The following is an 18,994-nucleotide window of genomic DNA, read 5'->3' as shown; positions in this document are numbered from 1 at the left end:
ACTTTGTCTTTGCAATTAAGTATGTTCAACGAATTCTTTCTCTTTTTTTACTATTCCTGTACAGCTTCAGATGATGAGGGTGAAGCTAAGCTGAGTCATTGACAGCTAACAGAAGAAACTGTATTTCCATCAATATTTATAAAGATCATAAGGCATAAAATTTCATGTGTGTTTCTTGAGAATAGTCAGGTCTTCCAAGGAATCTGCATTATAGATCCTTCCAAACCTGAGCACACTGGTCTGTACCAAATATTAGCTAAGCTTTGAAACACCATAAAGAAATAGCTCTTCCCTGAGAGGAAAACTTTGTCCTCATGTGACGAGCAAAGATGAAGCATGCCACACTGGCAGTCCTCATATGGTTTAAGAATTCAACTTCAATAGCAGATAAATGTCTCAGTGCTTCTGAACTGAGAGAGAGATGGGCCTTTTCAGAGTGCCGGTTATCCCATCCTTAGAAAGACATCCAAAATAGCTCAGGGAAGTCACAGCTATAAATGCTCATTTCACCTTGTGGAAAAAGTGCAGTTAAGTATCTTCCATTTTTGGTGTTTTATTCTGTAGTTCTCTGCAGCTGGGAGAGGCAGATCTGATTCTTGGTGCTCTTCATCATTGTTAAGTATTTAAATACCACTACAAGTCTGATTCAAAGAGAGCAAAAGGGATGTTTTGACAACCTGACTGCTGGGCAATCACAATCTTTGTCTCAGTCCTTTAAAAAAAAATAGGACATTCATCAAACGACATTCATCAAAAAGGAACAAAGTTTATATGTGAAGATTTGCACACCCTAATCTCAGCCAGCCACATCCTGATTCTGCAGTAGATGTAGCTTCCTGGCCTTGAAATCAAAGAGGTTGCTCCACTGTAATTAGGGACAACTGGGAACAGTGGTTGATCTTGGTGGTTTGTGCAGCAGTGCAAGCCTTCAGTCCTTGTTCTTCTATTCCCTGTGGAAGTCCGGATGGTCATCAACAGGACTGAGGTGTCTGGGTGTCACCTGAGCTTTCTCACTTGTAGCAGTCTTCTGAAATCAACATATCCGTGCCATTTAAACTGGCTAGCATTCTTGACCAAACAGTTGATAACCAAAATATTCTCTTACTTTATCTTATAATGTATTTACTAATGTATTCTTTGTGTTTGATTTGCTGTCATGCCTAAACTGCACAAGGAAGAGCTATGGACAAAAGACCTGCTTTTTTAAGTTGTGCCCTACAAGGGAAAGCCTAGGTGATCCTTTCCAAATAGCAGCTGGGAAAGCAGGGCCAGAAAAGGGCTGTCAGGTTCCTGCTAGCTGAGAGCAGGGCTTGTCCTCTCTGACTCCTTAATTCCAGTCTGCCAGAGTAATACTACAGAGAAATGTCTTATTCCAGAAGCTGTTCGTGCATTTAATGAGAGGCAACCACAGTCCCAGTAGCCAGGGCTGCCTTTCTTAAGGTGATACCCTGGCAGGTTTCCCACGGTAGTTCAGTAGCTTGGCTATTTCTTTTCTAAATTTACAAGCAATCTCCTGTTACATAGTGGGGCCAGCTTCTGGGATATCAAGTGGTTTTTCAGGTGTTGTATTACAGTGGGCTGGAAGCTTTTATTCACCAGGCTATGCATGTAACCAGTGTATGTTCAAATGACTGTGTCTCCAGTGTTTCTTTCTGCTCTAATTCATTGCTCAGCTTTGCATCTTCTATTGCCTCTACTTCAGGTTCCCATCTATAAAAAAAAAAAAAAGTGTATGTGGGGAAGAATAAGGCTTAGCTCAAAGAAGTGACGTCCCACTTAATCACAAGTCCCGTGAGCTCCTCAAAGGGACAGTGTTGCAGAAGGTTTTAAAACTGGTGGCATGTCCAAGTTCCAATTTATGACAAGGAAACTCAAAGTGTAAATGTAGTTCACAGGACTGTGGATCAGTGACTGGTCCAGGGTGATGAAGAGATTCTGACTCTAAAACATTTAGGACTGTTCTTGTGTTGCTAGTATCTGTCTAACTGCTTAGTTGAATTAAACAAAACATCTGAAAATGATCAGTCCCCCCCATAAACGTCACTGTTTCACAAAAGAAGATGCTGACTTACCAAAGATTATAATATATACACATGTGTTTTATCTCTGCAAGATGTTTTCAGGAGGTTGAATAAGCCAGTCTATGTGCTGACGTGAACTGTAAGCAGAAGATCAGCTTGAAATATTAAGCCAATAATATGGATAATATACATCCAGTTGCACTATAATCCATCTCACTAGGTGACTCGGGTCGTGTTTTTGCCAACTGAAGTTAAAGTGCACCATCTGGGATAATCCCACATTTCACATGTTATTGCTTTGTTTTCTCAGTGCTTTGGAGTTCTGTGTAGCCCCAAGCTTTGACAAAGCCGCACCACCACTGTCTTTGAGAGGAAGACATTAACTGGGCTTTATCCCAGCTTGGTCATTCCAGTGCTATCTAAGGGTCAAGAACAGCTGCAGAAAGAAAGCTCTCCGTAGAGCTCTGTCTCTACACGGGTGGCAGAGATTCCTCTGCTGTGAGGGTCAGCTGGCTATCTCAGCGTCTGGTTTGTATTTACCAAGTCATTGTTTAGAAGAAGACAATTTGTTTCAAAGGCCAGTTCATTCAAGACATGCAAGACTTCCACTCTGCAGGTACTGTTCACCGTTCCTGTCGTCCTGCTTTCGTTCTGTAGCAATCACACAGGGTGAATACTGTGCCCCCACACTATCCTCATTCTAGTTTACAGTAAAGATCAGATAAATCAGTGTAGACTGGACTTCATCCTTGGGAACTCTTGAAGATAAGGCTAATTGTGCATTACAGTTTTTTTTCACATGAGTTCACGACAGCAGGCCTGTGAAATAGTTCATGATCTGGCATCCACTTTTGGTATATCTATGGTACAGAGAAAAATGAAGTGTTATACCCATGACCTCTAACATGGTAGATAATTCAGATAAAACTTGTAGTGAGCAGAAAAATCTCATTTGTCATAATTCTGGCACAGACTCCATAGCAGCAGAGAGGCTGATGCGTACAACATGAACACATTTAAAATCTAATAAATTGTAGCAAGGAAATAGTTGAGTTATGTGTAATTTCCCCCCCTCCCCCCCTTTACTGTCGGGAACAGTCTTTATTTCTTAAGCATATCTTGTTAATGTGATGTTCAGCAACCAGTTGCAGAAGGGACTTTTATTTTGACCAGAAAAGCAGGGAGCATTGTAGCATCTTTCCTTGGGTAACCATTGCTCAAGCTTTCAAGCTACTCTTGTTTTCTAGCAAAGCTCACTACAGAACTGGACAAGGTATTTTTGACAAAACTATAGGCTATTTGCAGCCACTTAATGGTTGTTGGTCTGCAATCAACACCGAGCTGATTGAATCAAAGGTATGAGTATTCTCCTAATGGATTTAATGTAAAGCTTGTGTGGACAGTCTTACATAAATAAATTTCTGGTAATACCAATTTAAAATGGTTAGGAAAAGGTTTAAGATCAACAAAAGTAATTATTAATTTAACTAAGTACTCATTATACATTATACGTGGTTTTCTGCTCATTTAATAAGTCAGCTTAAGAACTCAAATTAAACTGAAGTGATTTCTGTGTGGACAGGTTCCATTCAAAGCAGGGAGGGAGCATTAGCTGCTGGATAATCCACAAAACCACTTTGCTTTTGATGTCCCCACAAAGGAGAGGTTTGGAAAAGGCAAGACACTTTCTAGCATCATCAGTGTAAAATATTTATCTCATTTAAATACACTGTTCCTTCTGTTACGATTTCTGCCTGGAATGTTTTGGGACACATGCAACCAGAGCAGCTCCTGGGAAAGTCACTCTGCAGTAACTCAACAAGCTGTTCCAGCTTCTCAGTCAGGACTTCCCCTGGATTGTTTGTCGGTAGAAAGGTTTGATAGTCAAACTGAGAGGTAGTCCCTCTTCAGCTTGGACTATATCATCTGTTCTTTAGTGAGCATCTTTAGAGAAGCTGGATCCTTCCTTTGCTGAGACAGTTGTATTTCAATATTTTTTATTAATAGACTGGGAAGCAAAACAGTCCTCACACCTTCTCTGGTGCCACTGGCAAGTCCAGCTGGAACTTCATGGGAAGATAGTGTACTTGGAGGAGTTTCCTAGCTCAGTTTTGGAAACGCAGGTAAAGCTACAGTTTGAATCTTACCAGTTTTGTAACTTAGTGGGGTGAAGAAAACCACTGATGCCAACTATGTTACTGCAGGACCAGGAGGACTTGTCCAGCATCAAGTCTTTATTGTACTATGCGTTATGTACAGCGACTGAACACAGACCCTGATCAGCCACTTCTTTTCAGGTACTTTGATAAGGGGGGACATACCTGAGTAAACCAGACAGACACATGTACAGGAAGAAAATAGATCTGTCCAAAGCCACGGAGGAGGCCAATTACAGAAGTAAGGTTAGAACCGTAAGTCACCAAATCACACTTCAGTGGCATAGTTTTTAGGATTGACCCGCTCATTCCCAGCCAGCATGAAATAGTATACACCTTTCGTGACCTGTCATAGGCAGACAGGGATACGGAATAAACACACCAAGGATTCCTCTGTGTTAAAATTTACCTAGGATAAAAATATGTTAAAAGGGTGTGTGTGCTATCTATGTTGGTATGTTTCAGCGCTGGTGTCATCCATGGATTGGTTGGCAGGAGGAACCTTTTTTCCTTTGGACACAGTAATATTTAGGAGTTCTGTACGGGCATGAAGCAGTCATCAATGCTATTGTCAAAAATAAAAGAAGACTGTAATAGATATTATTTGTATGGGCTCAAGGAGGATGTTCTGTAGCAGATGCTAATGAAGCCCCATGTCCGATGGCAATGGTGAAGGGGGGAGAGCCCTAAGCCTGTTCATCTCTCTCTCACTCAGAATTAATGGTAATGCAGACAGCTAATCGGTAGCATGGGCTGAGCAATTCTTTCCCTTGCAGACCCTTTCAGCAGAGGTCTGAAAGCAGAGGTCACTTTTTGGTTAATAGCTGCAGATGGATTCCCCTCTTCCATGAATTTGTCCAGTCACTTCCTGAACCTGTCTGTGTTCAGGTCAGATCCCTTCTGCTCCAGTCTGGGCTTCTGTCCTGTCCCCTGATGGTGAATTTTCCGATGATGCATCACTCTGCTCTTCTGCAGGGATACAATGTTTCATTTCCCAGAGCTGCCACAGTAGCTTTGGCTTGAAGTAAAAAAACATTTTTAAAAAGGGAGGAGGAAGAGTAAGAAACTTGACCTGGAGAAGCAATGAGATGATTTAACAACCAGCAGCTTTTTCCTATTTGGTGTCCCAAAATTTTAGGAGTAGATGAAAACCACAGCATGCAGGTGATCAAATGGAGTAGTTTGCCTCCTAAATCAGTGTAGGGAAGAGGGACTAGCTGGCATTTGTCACGCCCGCCAATTTGGTTGAAGTGGAATTTGAACCACCCTGTTGGAGATATTAGACAATTTTCTTTCATCTGGTTGTGGGTCGTGTCACATGGTCACCATATGTGTTGTTCCCCAGCACGCACACACACACCTCTCACTCTACGCAGCTGTCAAAACAAACATCAGCTGCCTTTTTTCAATCCAGGAGAGTTTCAGCTCTGGAAGCAGTGGAGACCCGTATGCATTTCTAACAGGATTTCACATTGCAGATTATCTTTAATCCAATTCATCTCTGACTGATAGAGTTTTTGGAAGCCTGTGGCCCATCTGCAGAGTTTGCTAGAGGGAAACTTCTGTCAGCTGTGCTGAAACTGCTTTCTCTGCTGGGCTGTAATAACAAGGAAAATCCTGTAATGATCTTCCTCAACCATTGAAGGGCTTTGTTGTGGTCATGAACAAATCTGAATTTACGGCAAGAGCATTAGACTGTATACAAGGAATAGATTTTACTTGACCTCTTGAAGTCTTGCATATTAAATTGGGCTCTTCTCAGTTCTTCTAGAAATGAATGCCAGAAAAATACGTTTTTTATTTTTAAAGTAGTGCTCAGCCTTAGGATTGCACCAAAGACCCAGAAAGCCCAAGGCAAAATGTTCTCTCACAATGCCAAAAAAATGGAGGTCTTTCTAATCCCTCAGGACAGAGGAACCAGTCACAAACTGCTGTCTTGTCCTAATAATTCTAGGAAAAGGGACCAGTGCCACAGCACAGCATTGAGAGAAGGGCTGGGATGCTGGATGACGCTGTTCTGATTCGGGCCACTATGGGATGTAAAATGCAACAAACAACTTTTTTTTTTTCTTTCCTTCTTTCTCTCTTTTTTTTTTTCTTTTTTTTTTTTCTCTTTTGAGGTAACACCCAGCTATCTCAAAAAGAAACCTGACCCACAAAGTAAAAGTACTCTGGTTGGAAGCTTCCATTTATGTTGCAGTCAAAGCAAGGGCAGTAGCCTGGGCTGATGAACGAGGTAAGATGCTGGTGGGCGGAAACAAAAGTGATCTGTGCTTTAATGCCATGGCCACAGTGGCTCATTTTTTAGTCCTAGCGCACTGGCTGAGTTCAGGGGCAGGGTTCCTCTGGGGTTTGCTTCATTCTTTACTGGTGTTTCCAGACTGGGTACGGGATTCCTCTTACCTGCAGTGGGCCTGTGAGCAAAACCACAGCGGTTGTAGGAGTGCCGGGGGAAGGGAGATTTAAGCAGCACTAGTAAATGACACATTCCCCCCTGCCTGAAACCCCACCTCCTGTTTTCTAGCAGGGTATTCAGGGAGGAGGCAGGGAAGACAGAAGCGTTTGTCCTGAGATGCTACAGTCTCTTTCAGATCCTCTAAAAGCCAGAATTTTCCTTATGTTTTTCCCCCTGGTGCCATTTAACATTGCCTGTTTCTTCCTTAGCCACAATCCCCATGAAAACACCCATGCTTCCAAATGCTTTTTGTTCCTTTAAAGCCATGGTTTCATGCCACCCTTATCACCACAAAGTTTTAGACTTCTGGTAGTAGAGGTGACTTGTGTCTATGACACTGCTCATTCTCTTCATCTTCGTATGGGGGTAAATTATCTGAAAGGGGTGGACTGCTTGTTTTGATAGAGTTTTATCATACAAATGATATATGTGGTTTGTGTGTGCGGGAGGGTGTATATATATGTGCTGATCTAAGTTTGTTTTAGAAGAGGCCCCCAGTTCAAAACAACCCAAAACTGCTGACCTCCAAGATGTGGTGTGTAATCAATGGATTTCCTCCGGGTTCGGAAGGGATGAGGAGTAGCTGGGCCTATGAAGCTTTTTCCTTGGCAGCAGGGCTGAACTCATGCTGCTGGATTTTGTATTACTACTGCTGTTTGTCTAAAAGTGAAGCCCACAAACCTTAGACAAGCTCTAGTACTAGCTGTAGCACTTAGACAAGCTCTACTACTGTGCAAGGTGATGTACAAACCCATCCCAAGAAGAGATAACTGTGCCCAAATGAGCTGGAAAAATGATAGTGACACTTACCTTTGTATTAGTTCATTGTATTTTGACTTCAGAGATTTTCCTGCCAGCCATGATCATATTTCTACTTAAATCTTAGTTTTCATTAGAATGAAATAAGATAGCAACAGGTGAAAACAGTTAACATTCTTAAAGGAAAATGTGTTTTGAAAAAGTGTTCTGCCATAGGAAAAAAAATACTGGAAAATCTTAACAGTTGCAAGGTAAGGAGCGAATAATGGCATAAATTAATTCAGTAGTTCATTATAGAACTGTGCTAACAATGTAAGAATTCAATTTCTAACAACTACAACATTTAGACTGCAAGAGAGACTCTTGGTGTGATTATTCATCCTGCTCCTTACAGTCCCAGGGACTATGGGAGATCTCCAGAGAGTAAATCACAGACAAGGTAAGCAATTACATTTATACAGGAGGAGCAGAAGCCCAGAGACATTAAAGGTGAGACATCTGAAAGTGCTCAAACAATGCTCCCTTTGAAACATTCTTTGACACCATCAGAGTTAGGACAAGTAACATACACTTTGAAGATATCACTTAAAAAGCTTTCCAAAATCTGTCAGTAATTTGAACCTCTTCTGCCCTATCTCAGACCAGAGAATCCACCCGTTCCCTCTCTGACAGTGTCAGCAACATAGGAGCTACTTGCTCTCTCCCATTCACATGGCCATGACCCACAGCACTATGGTCAGTGTGCAGTTACTGCACTGTAACAAGCCCAGTAAGTGCTTTTTCAGAGCAAGGTTTAGGATTCTCGGCACAGGCCGAATCTGTCTCATCATTTTGACAGCATCGGGCAGCGGGAGAGTCCAGGGTGGTGGCTGGAGGATGGTGGGGCTGGGCCCTGCTGACACACAGGCCGCCGGCTGGCAGCCATTCAGAACCAACATCTTTGGCTTTAGTGTAATTACCCCTTCGTTCCAGGGATATCTCCAAGCTGGAATGGCATGAGAAGCCTTCTTCCCCCAGCTGCCTCCCTCCCCCAGCCCATCTAAGGAGGTTTCTGCATTCTTTGGTTGCTAAAATGGTGTGGGTATGTGTGTGTGCGTATTCCTGTGCTAACGGATATGTCGGGAAAGGAACCTCCTGTTAAGTTAAAATGCAACTGAGAGAGGCTTCCTTGCAAGATCACATATGTTTTCCTTAAGATAAGACTTTAGAGGGATAATATCATTCCCTGCAAAAAGATTTTTTAGCTCCCATGACACCTGAAGCAATCAAACGTCTTGTGGCCCAGCATTGATAGATGCAACATTAAAAGCAATTTGATATCCTCTCCAAGGCTAAAAGGAAAGAGCCTTCTCACATGCTGTACCAGGGGACTCATGATGAGGGAGTTTAGTTCTTCCAGCCCTGGGATTCATTCTGCTCTCTTCCATTAGTGTAACTTTGCTGATGTGAAGGGAGTTGCACCACTGAGAACATGAAGAGGATGAAGCTTTCTGTTGTGACAAGACCTGGAGGAATGGGAGATGAAAAATGTTCCCTGAAAGAATTGAAAATCTCTTTTCGACACAGAGAAATCGCTTCCATGTCCGCCTTCTGCTCCTGTTACCCTCATTGAATGATATTAGTTCCCCACATCCATTTATCTTATGTCTTCATCTCAGCTTCTCAGCCACTCAATGCTCCCAAGCTTGACTGGTTGCTCCTCCGTGGGAGGAGCGCCTCAGGCATAGATTCTTCTCCAGCCTCAGCTCATATCACTACTGCATTTATAGATTGGTCTCATGCCAATTCATCTATTTCCTTCTATATATGATGTGCCTGAAAATGGCCTTTAACTCCTAAAGCATTGCTTGTGTACTCTGCTCCCTAGGCTGCTCTTGTTCCTATCACCACGAAGAACTTCTGTTCTGCTTCCCTGAGCTTTCCAATACCTGAAGTCTCTGTGACTCTTTTTTGTTGGTTATCCAGACTCAAAGGAATGATTATTGCATGATCGGTACTCCCAGACAACCCCCACTACTCTTCCTGCATTGCAGGGTCTGTTCAAAGCACCATTCCTGGAAGAAGCAATACGTCTCTGAAAAGGTGACATGTTATATTTTTAATTAAATAATGGAACTCCTTGCCATGTGAAGCAATAGAAGTGAAAACTTTATGAGGGTCAAAAAAATTAGGCAAATTCATGGAAAAAAAGTCCATCAAGAACTTTTAAATCCAAAGACACTAGTACTGGCTCCAGAATTGCCTGAATTTATGATTTCTGAAATTTGGAGAAATGTTTTAGAGAAGCAGGACTATCTTTGCCTTGGTCCTGGGCTCCTTGTAGCAATCTACACCTGGGTGCCCTGGGAGAAAGCATACGCTGGTAGATTGACGTTAGGCCTGACTGGCTCCCGATGTTATTATATCGACCTGGAGTTTCCTTTGCATAACCCTGCCCAAATCCGTCTCTCGCTCTCTTTACCCCACTGACTTTCAGTTTCCTTTACCGGTCTGTTGCAAGAACCTTCTTCCCTACAGCCTCCTTCCAGCTTTCTGCTTTCCTTCTCACTCAGAGATCTCTCCCCCACACCGTGCTTAATAGCTGGGGGAGAAAACAATTACTTATCATGTAAATCTGCAAAACCTCTTAGGGTTCAAGACAATTTACATAACAGAGGCCGTGCACCTTAAAGCAGTACCAATCCCTCCGGGGGAGCTCACGGAGGAAGTTACTCATTTTGTGGTTCAGTCAGTTTGCCCAATGATTTCACATTTCAATCCACAGTTTGCTAACCTCTCCTTTGGAAATGCTGATGAAAATCTCGTGGAGTTCAGTTTAAGGTTTCTAGATTGTAGTCCCTGCAGGTGACTTTTACTTTTCAGTCTGTTTGGCTACCCCTTTTCCCCGGGGGCTGTATTCCTCCCTCCCCACCAGCCAGTTGTGCAACGCAGGCTGCAGTTATTTACAGTCTCCCTTTGCATTGACTCACTCAGTGGCTGGATTCAGGGCTGAGGTGCAGGACACTCCTCGCCGTTTGCCAGGGAAGCCTATCCTTTACTACAGTTGCAATGCCGCCGAGGGAGGGCTGATAAAATCACTGCATTGTTCTTCCCTGGGAACCCTCAGGATAGTGTTTTGGGGAGGAGCTCCTGAAGGTATCTTTTACTAGTGAGCAAAGCAACTTAAATAAAAGATCCATGGAAGCGTCTGCCTAAAACTCAAATTCAAGCTTGCTTCCCCCACTTTATTTTGGAGGCAATTAAACATTTCCTTTTGGTTTCTTGCTGTTCACGATGCTGGGGGGATAAGGAGAGAGGAGTCGATTAGTTAAATATACACTTGAGCCCTTTTTATTCCCTTTTATTTTCTTTTTGCTTTCCTTTTTTGCCTAACTTGGGACAGGAGCTTTCTGGAACTGGATTCTTCTCTTTTTTTCTCAGTGTACAGACTGGACCTTTAAAGTTTTCTCAGAGTAGCTAATGCCTGTTGATGTATATTCAACCCTACAAACTTTTAAAAGTTCATCAGTTCTTAGTGGATATTCAGCTATATTTCTTCTTACAAATACAGTTCATTTCCCTTCAGATGATTAAAAAAAAAATCATACTAATACTGATTTCAGTAACTATATTTAGGTCATCTTTCACCTGAAAAATCTTGCAGCAAGAGTTCAGGATACAGGTATCTGCTAATAGTGTGCCTGTTAGATCTATCAGAAAGTCTACCAGAAATTCAGCTACCATAATGATGCTAAACATTTAAGACGTGTAATATGGCATTAGGTGATCATTTTGACAGTAGCCACTTCATAGTGAAGATCTGGAACACCTTGCTGGTGGAAGTTATGCTTGCTAAACACCTACAGGGGCTCAAAGGATGAGTGGACACGTCTATGGGGAAAAAAAGTCTATCAAGGGCTGTTAAATACAAAGCAACCAAGTCTGGCTCAGGAAGCCCTTGAAGGCTGGGGGTTTTCAGAAGCGTTGCTGTATATTTTCTCTGTTCTTATTCTTTTCCCGAGACATCCATTGTTTCCATTTGTCTTCCCCTTAGATGTGTCATCAGCCCATCCCTGAAAAAAACTAAAAGCGATACTTTACAAAGGGGTTTTAAAGAAGAAGAAACTGAGGAGAAACTAAACAATTATAGAGATAATAAATTAAAGAATGGGGAAAAATATTATTATTTTTTTTAAACCTAAGAACAGGGGTGCAGAGAGGGACAGTGAAGGGGACACTCCTTATGCAGCAACAGCCACTCCCTGAAGTTGTCCAAGGAGCCACGGCAGCAATCTAGGGCTGGAGATGGGTGGGACTTGGCAGAAAACACTGGTCTGACAAGGCAGCTTTTCTCATGTCCATCCTGTTCAGCTCATCTTCCCAAATATTTCATGAGATTCCAAACTTCAAACCCATTTTACTGGAGGGGAAATGTGGCTGCAGGACATTGTGATTGAATAGCCTGTTTCAACCTGATGACTCATAGATTGTTTTTTGTTTGTTGTGTTTTTTTTTCCTTCTGCTTTTCCTAGAAGACCAGCTTTGTTTAAAACATCTTTTCATCTGACACCCGTTCAAATGTAATTTAATTTTAGTTTTGTTAAGACTGACCTCATCCCATGCTTGTCCAGCACTACTTGCTGATTTAAAGCCCCATTATCCTGAAGACATTCATATGTGATATGCACTACAGACATCTCTTAGCCTAGAGCAGGAACCTCATTAATGGCAGGAAAAGCCTATAGGCTTCCAGGGAGCCATTTTCACAAGCGATGTTTGCCTAAAACTTATTATCTGCTTAATGTCCTTTTTGTCCATCTGTCTGTCTCCTGCGTTTGAAAACATAGCCCTGAATGTAGGTCTTTATGTGGTCCTTTTGATGTGTGCTGGTGACCTGTGAGCCTCACCTCTTGCAAATGAAGGGGTCTCTGCACCTGCATGCCTGGCAGACCTATTCAATAGGTGAGGCAAGTCAAAGGGAAAGCACTAGACCTTGCAAATGCAGCTGTTTTATCCAGGCACTGGTTCAATGGTGTAGCTTTGCAGACAGCAGGGAGATGACTTGGCTGAAGTGACCTGCAGCTCTACTGCAAAGATGGGAGAAGGACATAGCATTGTTTCTTGCACTCAGTTGAGCCAGCTGCTGGAGAAGAGCTGTGTGTGAGAGAGCACTGGGGAATGCAGTTGGGTCGCACTGGTTTGAAGGCAGCAGCTGTGGTTCTGGGACTGGGTGGGAAGAAAAGAGTGTGCTGAGGATGGGTAAATCAGAAAAGCAAGCCTACCTGCTTTCCCTTTCCACCCATGCTTAAGAGTCTGCAGCTGAGCAGAAAGGTGAAGACTCCTGACTGAGGCCAAAGGAGAAAGAGTGGAAACAGGGAAGGCGGTGGAAGAAGGATGAGTCATCTCTTTTGAGGGGTGTCATAGTGCAGTGGTTCCCAACGTGGAGTCCCTGAAGGGAGTTAAGTTGGAACAAATCCCCCAAGCCATAAATCTAAGTTTTGAATGGCTGTAAAGCATCTCTGGGTATGCAGAGAGCATGCTGCAGGAGGGGGTGATGTCCACATCCTAGTACTCACTTCCTATCTGGACACCTAAGCGTAGGTCATAAGAAGAGGATGTAGTGCCAGTTCACTACGGCTTTAAAAGTAGGATTCCTGTGCTGCTTCCCATTGTCCTCAGCCAACCCTTTAAGCAAAAAAAGGTTGAACTGTTGGAGGGGACAGATGGGGACAGCCTAAATGGAAAAGAAGTCGAGGAAGCCAAATGAGAAATAGAGAGCTTTGGAAATTCAGCCAAGTTCCAGAGAAATCCCTGGCAGAAGGTTTGGTATTGGCTCTATTGGAAAGGTCTGAACAATCTGAAGTTGAGGAGTCTGAAAAAGTAATCCAGAATATCTTGGTGCAGAGCAAGGTGGGAAAATGATGGATGCATCACTCTGTGATTACCTCATCAAAGAGCTTTCAAATGACTGTGGCCTTAGATGCACTTCCAGACCCAAAGGAGAGGTTAGCATGTCTGTATATTTGGAGTTTGTGCAACAGGGAGAGTCTTTGCCCTGTAGATCTGCTATCTGGAGACTGAACTTTTGTATGAGGGCTGAGGAAAGATCAGCCCGATGCCAGGAAAGACTTCCCCACCAGTGGGAGCAGAATCACTCTCCTGCGAGAAGCTTATGGAGGTTATGCAACAGGGACCTCTGAGAAGATCTTGAAATTGAATCCCAGGGACTTTTGCTCATGAGCCTTAGAAAAAATACTTCTGTTGGAAGGCTCCGCATTTAATTGCTGGGGAAACTTGATCAGAGCAGAAAGGAGATTTCCAGCCTCTGGCTAAGCTGTTGGCTTTACTCAGTGGTTTCTATCAACCATATGCTTCTCAGAAAGTTCCTTTCAGGTGCATCTTTCCTGAAAGATTAAATGCCTCTGTGCAGATTACAGTGCTGTGGATTAATTGCCCCCTGAGGCTGAACAACTGATCTCTTAGGCCATGTGCACAGGATGCAAACCACGTATAAAGCAGGAAGCAGAGAAGGTTTGCCACACAAAACAGTTGGGAAACATTATTTAAGGATAATCTAATCTCTTACTTAAGGAAGAGAAATGGGGGAGGAATACAGAGCAAAGTCTATCCTAGGCAGTAAGAAATATTCGGTCCTAGAAAGACATCCAAATTCTAGTTGCTGCAGGAATCTGGGGCTTAATCCAGTGCCACTAAAGTTGATGAAAAACTTGTGAAGGTTGCATCCTCCATGCTGCAAGAAGCAAAGAGACATTTGAAAGATGGGAGACAAGGGGGAGTAAAGGTTGCTGAAAATAAGAGAGAAGTCTGAACTAAGAAATTCACAGAAGCAAGCAGTTTTCAAACCCAGGGAGACTTGGAGGGTCTGGAATTGAGGATACTAGTTTGGACAGTTACCAAGAGAGAGGAACTGCCTCAGTATTTTGATCATAATCTTGCTTCCGAGTCTGGTGTTCCTGCCCTCCCTTTCCCAAATTTATTTAGGTTTACTGAAAGCGACTTCCTAGATCCTATCTGTTTAACTAGCTATATCCATGTTTGTGTAATGGTAAGACCTTATGCAGCTCTCTGTGTAGTATTTTGGTCTTGGTAGGTTCTTCAGATGCCCTGTATCATAGGATGCATCAGGCTGTTGCTGGTGTGGGACTGCCCGAGCTCCTGTTTACCCTGTCAGATGTGGAAATGAGCTTCAAAAAGTCTCTGCCTGTAGGACAAAGATCCATGGGCTGCAAGATGGGAGCAGATGTGTTAGATGATATCTAGAGTTCACTCGCAGATTAAATAAACCATTGTGATAATATACGAGGACTTGTGGTTATGGCAGACAGCACACTTCTCACATGAGAGTGAGTCACATAGTGGGTTTGTTTTCTTCCCGTTCATTTACCTCTCGTTTATCGCTGGTGGCAGGTAAATAGTGAAATGGGTTTCTCAGAGTGTGATCTTTACAAAGGCCACTGAAACACTTCCTCTGGAGAGCGCTGATTTGAGACAATTGGGGCTAAATAGGGAGGAAATGTCCTGTTTGAACTTTTTTGGTAAAAAATGCAGATTCAGTGACACCTAACTGTAAATTAATTTCTTTTTCTGTTATAGAAGGGAAAAAAGAAGTAAGAAGTCAGAACAGTTCTTTTTGATGTTTTCCAAATGAAATGCTTGGATTTTCCCATGTGAGAAGCCTTTCTGTGTCACAGATTATTTTTTTGTTTCTTGTTTAAATTGTTGAAATGGAAAAGAAAATAGTTTAGCAGATTTTTTCCCCATTTGATCAGATACTTGAGAAAGAAATTTCAGATCAAGCCAACATTTTATTTTAATATTTAATTTGGAAGTGTTAGGAAATTGGAATACCCATCATTCCAGCAGTTCAGATTAAAATTCAAATTCTGTATTTCCGTGTAGCTCCCACTCCTCATCCCAGGAGTCCCCAGCCCTCTGCACAGTTACTGGGGAGGACAGAATAAGCACCTGGCCAGTGCACTGAAAAATGAGTGTCTGGTGCCCTCTATGGGTCCATACAAAACGATGGGCCTGAGTCTGACCCCCGTATTTCAGTTTCATGCCTGAAAACCAGATTTAGGAGATTGTGAAATGAGCAGATTACCCCTCCGACCAAGACAACATTGATGAAGAGCTTGCAAGTTCTTTTTGAAACAAAATTTGAAATTGAGCTTTAAAAATTTGTCTTTTGCCCCAGAAAGCAGGAGCATGATTTTTTTAGAAGACAAGAACTGAAATTAAAAAAAAAAAAGTTTACTGGCTCTTAATCAGGTCTAATACGGCATTAATGAAATGCGACAGGTCACACCCAGGAAAACGAGACAGCTGGGTCTTGCTCAGGACCTTTCCCTTAAACTAGACCTGTACTGCAGTTGAAGGTGCAAAGTCTCTATATCTGCATACCTAAGCTGGCTTCATTTACTCAGTTGGAGTAGTACGAGTGAGAAAGCTGACTTTTTGAACAGCCTCTGCCCAGAGGCAGCCTTTCTTATTTAGCAACTGGAGTCAATGTGTCTAAGCTGGCTGCAGTGTCGCTAGCCCCCAAGAGATGCTTCAACCTGACAGATTAGGAACAGCCCTCATTTTCAGTAAAATGCTCACAGTGGAGGGAGCTGAGAGGTTCGGTCTGCTGAGGGACTCCTAGGGGTTTTTTGCAAACCAATTTACAAAGGTGCCAGAAATAACATGGAGCGCTGGCTGGGATGAGAGCAATTTTTGGCACTGAGACTTCCTGTGCAGTGCTGATAAAATAAACTCTACGTACCTTTCCCTGCTTCCCTACACTGATGTGGCTTGTTACAAAGTTCATCTCTCCCACCCCTTCTTTCTCATTTATTTCTTCCAGTGAGTATGAAGCTGGCACGGGAAACTGGATTGATAGGCTTGAAATGCTCAGACCTGGCAAAGCCCAAATTACGAACAAGTCTAAAATCTCTCTTCAGCTTTTCAGTTGTGCTCAGAGAAGTCTCTCAAAGGGGATCTAAGACCTGTGCATCTCACCTGTAGCCAGCTTCTCTCAGGGTGTGTGGGGCAACCAGGCTCTTCCAAAATGTGGGTTGTGACAAGATAATGACCAGGATGCCAAGGGCTAGTATGGACCTGAGCTCCAGCAGGAGAAGGGACAAGATAGCAATGGTGGTGGGACCAGTGTCCTCGGCAGACAGATGGTTCCCACGGTGGCTGATGCTTCCTGAGTGAGTTGTAGCAAACCTGACTGCTGCACATTGCCTCTCAGAGCAGAGTGACCCAAATCTCCAAACTCTTGATGGCATCTAAGCTCTGTCAGCATGTGGCAATCCCATTGAATTTCTGTGGCCACAGCCTATCTCCATGTTGCCAGCAGCAACTTCCCATCATCCTGTGCTTTGCCAGCACCAGTCCTGAATGGAAGAGATTGTATATTCACCTAGAATTGAATTTTTTTCTTTGACAGAAAGCAAGAGAGGTGCATATAGAGTCAAACTTACAGGGACTGATTGATTTGAAAAGAGAGGAAAGGAAAAAAAGCCTTAGGTGCGGTTTACCTTGTAAAGTATGTGTTTCCCTGCTGGTAAGGTATGTATATGAGTTTCCTTCCAATTCAAAGCAAGCTCTGTTCATCTCTTAAGCTCCTGTGTTGCCAGGATGGGCACTTTATGAGGGAGCAATCCATTCTGCGAGTGGGAGCAAGGAAGAGTGAGGTTGCAATGTGCAACTGACCAGAGACATTTTCCTGCTGCAGGTTATTGGGTCAGATGGTGTGGCTTATTGCCAGGTTTCTTCAGCAATACAGAGACCTTAATGCCAGAAATTGTTTGCAAATGATTTAATCAGACCCCTTGTGCATCACTGACTGATGGATCCCACCTTGTGCTGACCTGAATCATATGAGAATTCACCACTTCCCCTGGTAGTTTGTCCTAAAATTAATTAATCATCCTCCCTGTTCAAATGTGTCTTTTACTTCTCAGTTTCTGGCTCTGCCTTTCAGGCACAGACTGTAACTATGCCTTTCTCTGCTGGCTGAAAGAGTCCATTCACCTGTGGTGTTTGCACTGGGTGAAGATATTTTTATTTCTTCTAATCAACTTGTCTCTATCCATTTTGATAACCAATCAAGCTCTAAATTAATTGTTAAGAAGTGTTTTGTCTATTCCTTTATTTCTGGTATTGTGTTTTTTCCGCCAAAAAACCCCTCTCCAAACTTTGGTATGTATTTTAATTATTCACACAAGAACTGGTCTTGGTATTGTACCAAGACTACACAAAGAGAGAGAACCACCTGCCTACAAGGCTGGCTGTTCCTCTGTTGATCTAGCCAAGTAAAAGTTGTCATATATTTAGTCATATATTTAGTTTCTTTCCATTTTGTCAGTGTGTCCTCTCTAGAGTCTTCTGCAGATCTCAAATAACTAAGCTTTGCCTAAAACATGCCTTTATCGATATTATAATGACAGTTTGTATGTGGAATGTTGTAAAGCGTACAGTCAAATACATACCCAGATTTCACACATTACATTTACCAACCATCTATCCAACTGATACCAGATTTGCGTATCAAACTCTGTTTTCCATAAAACTTTCTTGACTGGCATTAGTTTTATTTTCAGCCTTCCATTCTTTCTTTGCCTTTCAGCTGAATCATCTATCAACTTTTCCATTTTTTGCCTGTGCTGGTTTCAGGCTCCCTGGGTTAAAATTGGCAGGGTAAAAATGCTTTTTCTTTCTGAAACTCACCCTGTATTTACCATGTGTCAGTCCTTTTGAATGTCTCAGCTTTTTAGGACATGCTAATCATCTACTGACATTTGGCTAAGTCTTTGGGAGTTCGCACCTAGACCTGACTGTCTAAGGTGAAACATCCTTCTCCATATTGCTATCCTCCTTTATAAGTATTCCAAATCCAGAGCTAAACTACTTGCTGAATATTTTTTCTTTTCTCAGTTGTCTCTTATCAGCAACACTCTCCAGTTAGGTAACAGACAATTTTAGTTGTTAGAATTTCTGTTGCTACATTCTTGCTTAAGCACTTGTCTTTGGCTTTCACTCTGCCAGCAGTAATTTTCCTGACATCCTTTGCTTCTTCATCAGTTACCTGCAGTTCATAGCTTCTAACTAATATTTAATGCTATCTATTCCTTCTTTAAAAAAAATGGTTTCATGTAGCTTTTTCTATTACCATTTTCTTTGTGTCTGAGTTCGGCTTTTAGCCAAAGCTGCCCTTGTTCCTTGATTGAGAAATTAGTGGCTTATTAAAATTTAAATAAATAAAGAGGAGGAGGTGGTTAATGATGCAAAACTTGGCTGAAATAGTGATCCCCTTTAAAAATAAATCCTATTCCAAGAAAAATATGCGAAGTCAGGTCAGAAAGACCCAGCCTCAATAATTGTGTTAGGGGAACATGTGAACATACAGAGATAAGAAGTTATTATGCATCCTAAGATGTTTAGGGAATAGCTTAATAAACTTAAGCCTTTGATAGGAGGTAGTGAAAGAGCAGAGGAAAGCAGCACAGTCCATCTTCAAGTTCAGAAAAAAATTTGTAAATGTTACAATTGCTTTTCTAGTGATCTGTTCTGGGGCTGCCATACCTGAAGTGGATCTTCGTGTCAGGTTGGATTTTTAC

This window comes from Calonectris borealis, chromosome 8, assembly GCF_964195595.1.
Source record: "Calonectris borealis chromosome 8, bCalBor7.hap1.2, whole genome shotgun sequence".
Taxonomy (NCBI): Eukaryota; Metazoa; Chordata; class Aves; order Procellariiformes; family Procellariidae; genus Calonectris; species Calonectris borealis.
Note: the sequence above shows the minus strand (reverse complement) of the source record.